Source organism: Galeopterus variegatus, unplaced genomic scaffold (genome assembly GCF_000696425.1).
Source record: "Galeopterus variegatus unplaced genomic scaffold, G_variegatus-3.0.2 Scaffold491, whole genome shotgun sequence".
Lineage (NCBI taxonomy): Eukaryota > Metazoa > Chordata > Mammalia > Dermoptera > Cynocephalidae > Galeopterus > Galeopterus variegatus.
The window spans coordinates 635,773-644,348 of record NW_007726602.1 but is presented as its reverse complement, the minus strand read 5'-3'; the positions used below and the strand labels follow the sequence as shown (position 1 = coordinate 644,348).

General features: G+C 40.3%; 1 pseudogene; it reads right to left on the bottom strand.

The window, feature by feature from the left end:
* Nucleotides 1–5,838: 5,838 nt before the first annotated feature.
* On the bottom strand, nucleotides 5,839–6,352 carry LOC103587827 (annotated as a pseudogene).
* Nucleotides 6,353–8,576: the final 2,224 nt, after the last annotated feature.

Here is an 8,576-nt window from a genome sequence, read left to right as displayed (position 1 = left end):
CCTCTGGGGGGGAAAGCATCAAGTCTGCTAGGAACAGACTATTTTTAAACCAAAGCTGATAACATTTTCTTAGCCAACCAACCGATTGCCTAGTCTCTTTAGCCATATGCGTGTGTGCAAGTGTGTGTGTGTGTGTGTGTGTGTGTGTGTGGCCAGCATATGACCTACACTGTCTGAACAGTTGGATTTCAACCTGCACCCTGCTCTACTAATGCTCCCCCAGAGGATCCTGGGACCACTCCATTCATTCCCACTTAACAAACATATTTTTCTTGCCTTCCTTTGAGTGGGAACTCTGATAGGAACTGAGAAATCAAAGATAACAATGTGTGAATACTGCTGTTTGGAACATTCCAGCCTACTGGATGAATAGGTTGTTTTAATATAATGTGATAACCAGTGTGAGAAAAGTATGCACAGGATTGGGGGCACAATGCTGAGCCAAGGACAAAGCCACAGGACATATTGCCTAGGTGGAGTTCTGAAAAACAGATGAGAGGGAGTCACACAAAGGAGAGGGAAAGGGAATTCCAGAAAGAGGGAACAGCATGAGCAAAGCCACAGGGTCAGTGCAGGGCATGTGTAATGCAGAAAAATGAACCATTTCATATTTAATGGAATTAAAGACTGGAGATTTGACATGGGACTGCAGAGGTAGGCAAGAGCAGGGATAGAGGGTCTTTGTCAGACTTAGGAGCTTAGGCTCAACTTCATCCTCTGGTTGAAGACCACCCATTGGAACACAACTAAGCACGAGAGGGGCAAATTCATATCTGTATTTTCAATAGACCATCTGGCAGCCAGAAGATCATTAGGAGGCTATTAGAGAGCACAGAAACAGATGATAAGCAGAAATAGAGGTTGAACAGAGGACAGGATCAAGAAATATTTAGGAGGACCTGGGAAGATCTAGTGACTGATTGGAGGAGGGGTGAGCAAGATCTCAGTGTCCACAGTTATCCTATTGACTTTGAATAGAACACTGGGCGAGGGAGAGGGAGTCTGGAAGTGGAGCAGGCTTGGTCAAGAGCAGGCAAGTCCACACTGCTATTTTGAACATGGTAGTTTAAGGGATATACAGGCAAAAATGTCCAGCCAGCAGATTTATATATGATGTTGCAGCTTAGGATAGCAGAAATAGTTTTGAGAGTAACCACATATAGACCAGAGGTTGCAAACTGGCAAACATGGGCCAAATCTGGCCTGAAAACGTTTTGTTTGTCCTCTTGGGCACTGATTCATGCAATATTCAAAAAGATTTCTTAATCCATTTCTATAGTGCCAATGTGTAAAATATGAGTTATTTTACATAAAAATCCAAATTTATGACCCCTCTTGAAAAATCAGAAGCTCTGGCAACATTGGGCCCACATTCCTTTGTGGCGCCAATTGTGGAACCAAGCAGCCACTGTCCCCCTTCCACCAAGACTTGGCCCTGACTATTGTTCATCCTCTACTGAGATCAGGATCTGCTGCTACGTTCAACATCAGAGGTAAAAGTGAAATATTTAGTGTATTTCTGTTACCATAAAATATTAGAATTAATACACCTACACTATCTCTCTGGTCCCTGAAGCAGTAGATTTGCAATTCCTGTTTTAGCCTTGGCTTAAGAAAATAAAAGCTTAGTAGAAATACATTCAGTTTTTTAGATGAACTAACACTACCACCCTATCCATTGCCTCTAAGTGTCAATATCCGTTAGTTACCAGGTGCTGTTCTTACACAGTAGCGGCGTTTGAGGACGGGCAGGCAAAAGTAAGTTCCTGAAAGTGTGCACAGTCGGAACTCAATATAACCTACCAATGCCTTATATTCCTATGTATTTACCATCTATTTGAAACTATATGGGGTTAATATAAATATTCAGAGAAGATATTTTGGTCAAATCATCCAAATTTAACTAAGAAAACTTCCTCCTACAGAACACAACAACAGATGAACGACCAAAAATACCCACGACATACACTAGTGATTGATAACCATGGCAAAATATTTAGAGTTTGGAATATCTGGTGTTCAGTGTTTTCTTTCCATTTAAACGTGGGAAAACAGAAGCACAAATGTAATTTGATAAAATTCATTTTATATTTAACTGGGGGAATAATCTCATAACTTGAGGCCAACTGTGTACCATTAGACTTCGTTGTCTACTGCTACTTGAGACAAAAGAAAATCTGGATGCATTAAAATCTATGTTGTTTAAAAACCTCACTTTAGTCAAACTGACAATGTGTGTTTCACTTTTATTACTTTCTCTTTACTTCATCCCCAGAAGTATAAATAGATCATGAAGGGATCAAAAGACAAACCACAGAAGTGGAAAGGAAAGGGGGACAGACACTCTGCTATCCCATTCGCGGGCCGTCTAAAGTTCCAGCTTCCTAATCTGACAGTGACAAAATGGCTCAAGGAACGATTGAGAACTGTCATGGCCAAATTTTAATCTAGCTTCTTCTTCAATGGAATGTTTTCACCTTACATTTTCCCTTCATATTAATACAATGTAGTGATTTATAACACTTTTTCACATATCAGGAAGGAATATATTTGCAAAGTTTTAAAAGATAAGCTTGTGGTGTTAAAGTTATACATTTATTTCCCCCCCCAAAAAAAATATCTAGTAATAATCTTGTCACTTGTCACATCTGGGATAAAATTATTGAAAGAAAATTGATTGTAATTTAGAAATAAAATGAATATTTACATACATAATTCATACAATATTTTCTGAATCCTCTCCATGAAATTCCTAGAACATTGCCAGGTCATATCTAGCATTCCTAGTCATGTCAGAAATGCTGGACAAAGTCTCTTGGATACTGTTACACTTAAGTGTGTAATTAATAGACAATATTATATAGTACATGCCCCGAAGAGTAAGAGGATAAATTATATAGAGAAGCACAGAAATAATGAAAAAATTAGCCTGGATGTTCATTCAACTCACCTGCAAATGCTCATGCCTCCAAGTAAGGATCACAGGGTACAAGCTGCCCTTGGCTCCAAGACCAATCCCTGACCTTTTCCAACCACACCATTTTTTCCTGCACTCTACCCCCAAAGACTTCTGGTCACTTTGGGATTGGTTCATTTCTGCTTTCTAGGAAGCCACTAGTCCCATCACAGCTGTTGATGGTTGAGTCTCCTCCCCTCTGAGATAAATGCCTCACCAAAGGATGCAAGATCTTGATTCATATGGTTAAGGAGAAAGGGCCCCAACCTCTTCTATAGTCAGTTGCCTTCAATATCCCCCAACACATTTTTTTACTGTCCTGTCCAAAGTTGCTTTCTGTTGCCACTTGAATAGCCTATGTGTTCCTCTGCCTTATCCCTTTCATAATTTATTGCACATAGATATGATAGGAGACCATTTCTGGTGATGATAAACATCTTTGTTAACAAACAAAGGTGTCAAAACATCTTTGACAACTTAGATACCTCCTTCACTATCAATTTAATCATGAGAAAGAAAACCCAAATCCGCTCAAATAGCACTGAAACCAAAGATAGCTTGAATGCCCCTGCTGAAGTTTCAGAACATTGATTTCCACATACACTATTAACTTTGGTTAGACTAACCTGTGCCTTTTTAAAGAATCACTAGTCCCAAATCTTTATTAGCTTCATCAGCTTCATTCTTGCTTTGGTTTCCTGTGCATGGAAGGAAAACACTTTTAATGACATTTGACAGAAATGCTGTAAGCCATGAATGTCCCTGCAGATAGGTAATGACATTGAGAAGACAACATTCATGCAGTTCTGAATAAACCTTTGTTCAGGGTTATCCAAAGAAGGAAGGATCCTATCACAAGATAAGAAATGGATATTGTGATTCATCTGTAATTCTACTCAAAATAGATTCCTGTTCACACACTTCTCTACTTTTCTGTGAGAAGGAATAATAAAATATAAATCATGTTATAGAGTTACTCATTCTAATAAAGCTAAAAGGCACCTAATAAATTTTAGAACACTTTGGAGCACTTACTCTGCTTTGCCTTTCCTTCTCAAACACACAGGCAAATGTGATGCTACCAATCTCGTCACCCAAATTCATAATTATAAGGAAGAAAATAAAACGTAAATTGTCACTGCATTAGCCATCATATTTATTTGTCTGTTCAGTCCAGTAATTGCCATAAAAGCCAATCTTATTTTTAAAAGCCAAAATGTAAAATAATTAAGTTGTTGTTTTAACTCTCTTGAGTGTGCAGATTTATTTTACTGCAAATTTTTTTAAAATAAATAAAAAATAAATCCAGTCTGTACCATTTAGCCTTCAATGACAGTCTGTTAACAAAACAGGAAAGGAACAGGTGAGTGTTTAGTTTATAGATTTCTGTAACTGCAATGAGCATCATGTCGACCAGATTGGGTGGCCACAAGAAATAGTATCTGAGAAAACAATCCAAAGCTGCCCAGGTGTGATACAACTGCCCTGGCTTATTTTGGGAAGGAAAAACTCCTGCTGTATTCTTCTTTAAGTCAAAAGTTAATTCTTTCCTTTGAAAAAAAATTTGTAAAGTAGGATAGGATGCTTTAACAGCAACAATAACTATTCTAACTCACCAGAAAGTCAATGTTAGCCTGCTCTGTTCACCTTAAATTCCACGGATTTTATAACTTCCTTTCTGGCCATTTTTGACACAAGATAAAAAGATACATAGCAAAATGCATTCCCTGACTTGGGACTGAATACTGGCTTGCAGAATTATGCACTGGCCAACCCAGGACCTGGGAATGCCATGTGGACAGGCAAACTCTACTTCCTCATAGTCACCTGTCCCTGCCCTAAGCAGTTACAGAAAAGGGACATGCCTCTGTTCTGAAATCCCTTCACCAGCATTTCCTTCCACCACTCAGTGTGTATTCAATGTATATAAGAGGACCACATACACAAGTTGAGACTTGCATTGATATCAAAGAGAACATTCAAAAGAAGACACTCAAAAAAAGGAAAAATGCAGCCCTATTTTTGAGGTCATTATTGCTGTAAATAATTATAGCAAAGACATGTCCATCTAGCAATCTGTCTCGATCATTTTCCTCCCTACATTAAATTATTTAAATGAACATTGTCTCTGACATAATTTTGTTAACTTTGACTCTAAGAGCAATGCATTTGACAGCTCTTAACCTTCAAATGCCATCACTGCACAATCGAGACCTCAGATAGCCAAGATACCTCCTGTTTATTTATTTTCTTTACTGTGATCATGCTGCTACTCTGTAAGAAAATGTCACCTTCTGTTGTATTAGCACAGTCATAACCTTATTTTGCATTCCAAGTGAGGGTATGTCATGATAAATAATGCCAACTTTAATTTTCTGGTATTTTATACTAAATCATAAAGAAAACAATGCTTTGCCCACTTTCTTCCAGCATAGAAATTCTGAGAATTAGTGCATACTTTACAAACCATTCAGAGTCTATCCCTCCAATTTACAGAAAGAGAAACTGAGGCACAAAGAGAGCAAATGACTTGTCCTAGGTCCCTCACAGCATTAGTGGCAGATGTAGGTACAGACTCCAACTCCAAGCTGCTAGGGTAGTGCCTTTTACTTCCCACCACACTTCTTTCTTTTATTTTTATTTTTATTTTTACTACTACAGGAAGCATTTATTTATTTGTTCAAAGTAACCGGTGCTATTGATGAAAAAAAAAAAAACTTTTCTGATATTACTTCAAAACAAACATATCAAACTTGATTTTCATTAGAATACTGCTATTTCTTCACACTGATAAATCAAAGACCAAGCCCCAGATTACATATAATGTTATTATACATTAATATGTAGTATATTATAGACTACATATTATAGTCTATAAACAATTATTGAGCTTCCTCTTCTGGACAAGAACACCAGGTTAGTCTCTCTTCATAAAAAGCAATTATGATTTGCGGACACTTCCTATTTGCCTCTTTTGCCAGCACCGAGTCTGCCTCCTCTGAATCTGTCCATTTCATGAGAAACATCAGTTCTGCACTGCTGTCTGTGGCACCGACTATTTATTCAGGATCAAGGCCTCTGGCAAGGCCCGTTAGTTTGTCAGCAGCGTCTCTTTTCTCCAATTTGCTATCAGCAGATTCACTCTCAGATAAAGATTTTCTCTTTGTAACACCTTCCACTTTACCAGCTTTATGAGAACTAAAAAGTGCTTCAATTAACTCTGGACAATCTAAATTTCCTTCAGGTTCCAAGGGATTGTCAGCGTCTGTAAATCCCTTCCACATCAGGAAATACTCCATGTACTGTTTTTCTTTGGCCTCTGCCTCATCGACAGTTTTACTCTTTCCATTCTGTTTATTTTCCATTTTTTTGTAATGCAGTTTCATTGGAGGCCATGTTTTACCACAGCCTTGAGGAGCTGCTGTTCACCACCTCCAAGCTGCTCTGGGCTGCGGGTCTGTGCCGTCTCCTCAACACTTACTTACTTGGCTTATGACATAATAAAATGAAAGTGATCTTACGGTTGAAGAAAGCCCAGAGTGTAACTAGTAACTTTAGATTCTCAGAACTTTCTGTGTTAGAAGAGACACCATAAAAAGTGTATGTGAGTGGAAGCCAAGGGGATTTTCAGCCCAAGGACTGACACCAAGCAGGTCTGTGTTCCGGTGCGAGAAGCCTCTAGACACGTGCATCTCTACCCCAGGACTCTTTGCTCACTCCAAGGAACCTTGGTGGCAAGTGACAGAAAACCCATTGAAAGTGATTTAACAAATGAAAGGAAAATTTAATGGCTTTTGTAATGGAAAAGTCCAAGGGAAGCTTCAGACGTGGCAGAATCTAAGGGTTAAAACGATGTCAAACAATTAAGAACTTCTCCCTGTTTCTCCCACAACAGTACAAATAAAACAAACATCAGAAGCTCTGAAAGGAGAAAAAAAAAAAATTGCAAACATAATTTTGGGCCGGCCCAGTGGCGCACTGCTACAGTGTTCTGCTTGGGAGCGCGGGAGCGCTCCCGCCGAGGGTTCAGATCCCACGTACAGACTGGTTCCTGCTCACTGGGACTCGCTCCACGCCCGCCCTAACCGAGGGTTGCGATCTCGTTGCCGGTCCCGGTCTGGTACAGGCGCGACACTGAGGGTTGCGATCCGTTGCCGGACACGAAAAAAGACAAAAAAATAAAGAAGCTCTGAAAGGAGAAAAAAAAAAAATTGCAAACATAATTTTGGGCCGGCCCAGTGGCGCACTGCTACAGTGTTCTGCTTGGGAGCGCGGGAGCGCTCCCGCCGAGGGTTCGGATCCCACGTACAGACTGGTTCCTGCTCACTGGCTGAGCGAGGTGCGGGCGGGAAACCGAGGGTTGCGATCTCGTTGCCGGTCCCGGTCTGGTACAGGCGCGACACTGAGGGTTGCGATCCGTTGCCGGACACGAAAAAAGACAAAAAAATAAAGAAGCTCTGAAAGGAGGAGTGAAGGCAGATTGACTAGAGACCTTGGTACCCAAGGAATGACACCATGGTGAGTTCTCTGGGTTTTCTTTTTGCCTCATATATCCCAGACTTAGAGCTAGAGGAGCCAGAAACTCATAAACACCAAGAAGTACTGACAAAAGGAGCCCCTCAAAAAATATGATCTCTAGCCAAAAGACTAGCAAGGGGAAGCCTAACAAGACAGGATATTTTTAGACAACAGCAGCCCTAATCCAGCCAAAGAACGTGAAAAAACCCGCAACCCCAACCATAGCGCTGTCAGCAAAAATCAAGTGGGAAGTCTAGCCTTCCTCTCTTGCCAGGCTGTACTCAAGTGCCCAATGACTCCACCAGGGTGGTGTCGGAGAAGGTTGAGTGGGGAGCCAGGACCTTCATCCCCATTTGGCCAAAACAAGGTTCCTCCCCCTTTATAGATGCTATAGGAGGCCACATGGGGAGCTTGGACTTCTGCCCCCACCTGGTGGCAAGGAGGCAACCATCCAGAAGTAGGAGACCCCACTTCATGGTGTCAATGGAGGCCAAGTAGAGAGAGGTAATGAGGCATCCCTTCCCCTCCCAGCTAGGGTGGTGGCAGTGGTGGCCTGGTATAGAGCCTGAACTACCACATCCACCTGGCATTAATGGGAAACCCCTTTAATTACCTCCCCAACAAAGTCAAGAAAAACCAAGTGGGAAACCTACACTTCCACCTCACCTGGCAGTTATGAGGAAGTGACCCCTTCCCCCACTAGCATGATATCAGAGGAGGCCTTCTAAAACACAGTGTCTTACAATGTAATACCCAAAATATCCAGTACACATCAAAATCACTCATTATACCAAGAACCAGGAAAATCTCAATGTGAATAAGAAAAGATAATTAACAGATGCCAACACTGAATTATTTGACAGGATTTTAAAGTTGCCACCATAAAAATGTTTCAACAATCAATTATAAACACACTTGAAACAAATGTGAAAATAGAAACTCTCAGCAAAGAAACAGAAATTTTCAACAAAGAAATAGAATATATGAAGGAGCAAAGTTGGAGGCATCACACTACCTGGCTTCAAAATATACCACAGGGCTACAGTAATCAAAATAGCGAAGTGGCAAAAACAAACAAACAAAAAAAAAAAAAAAAAAAAAA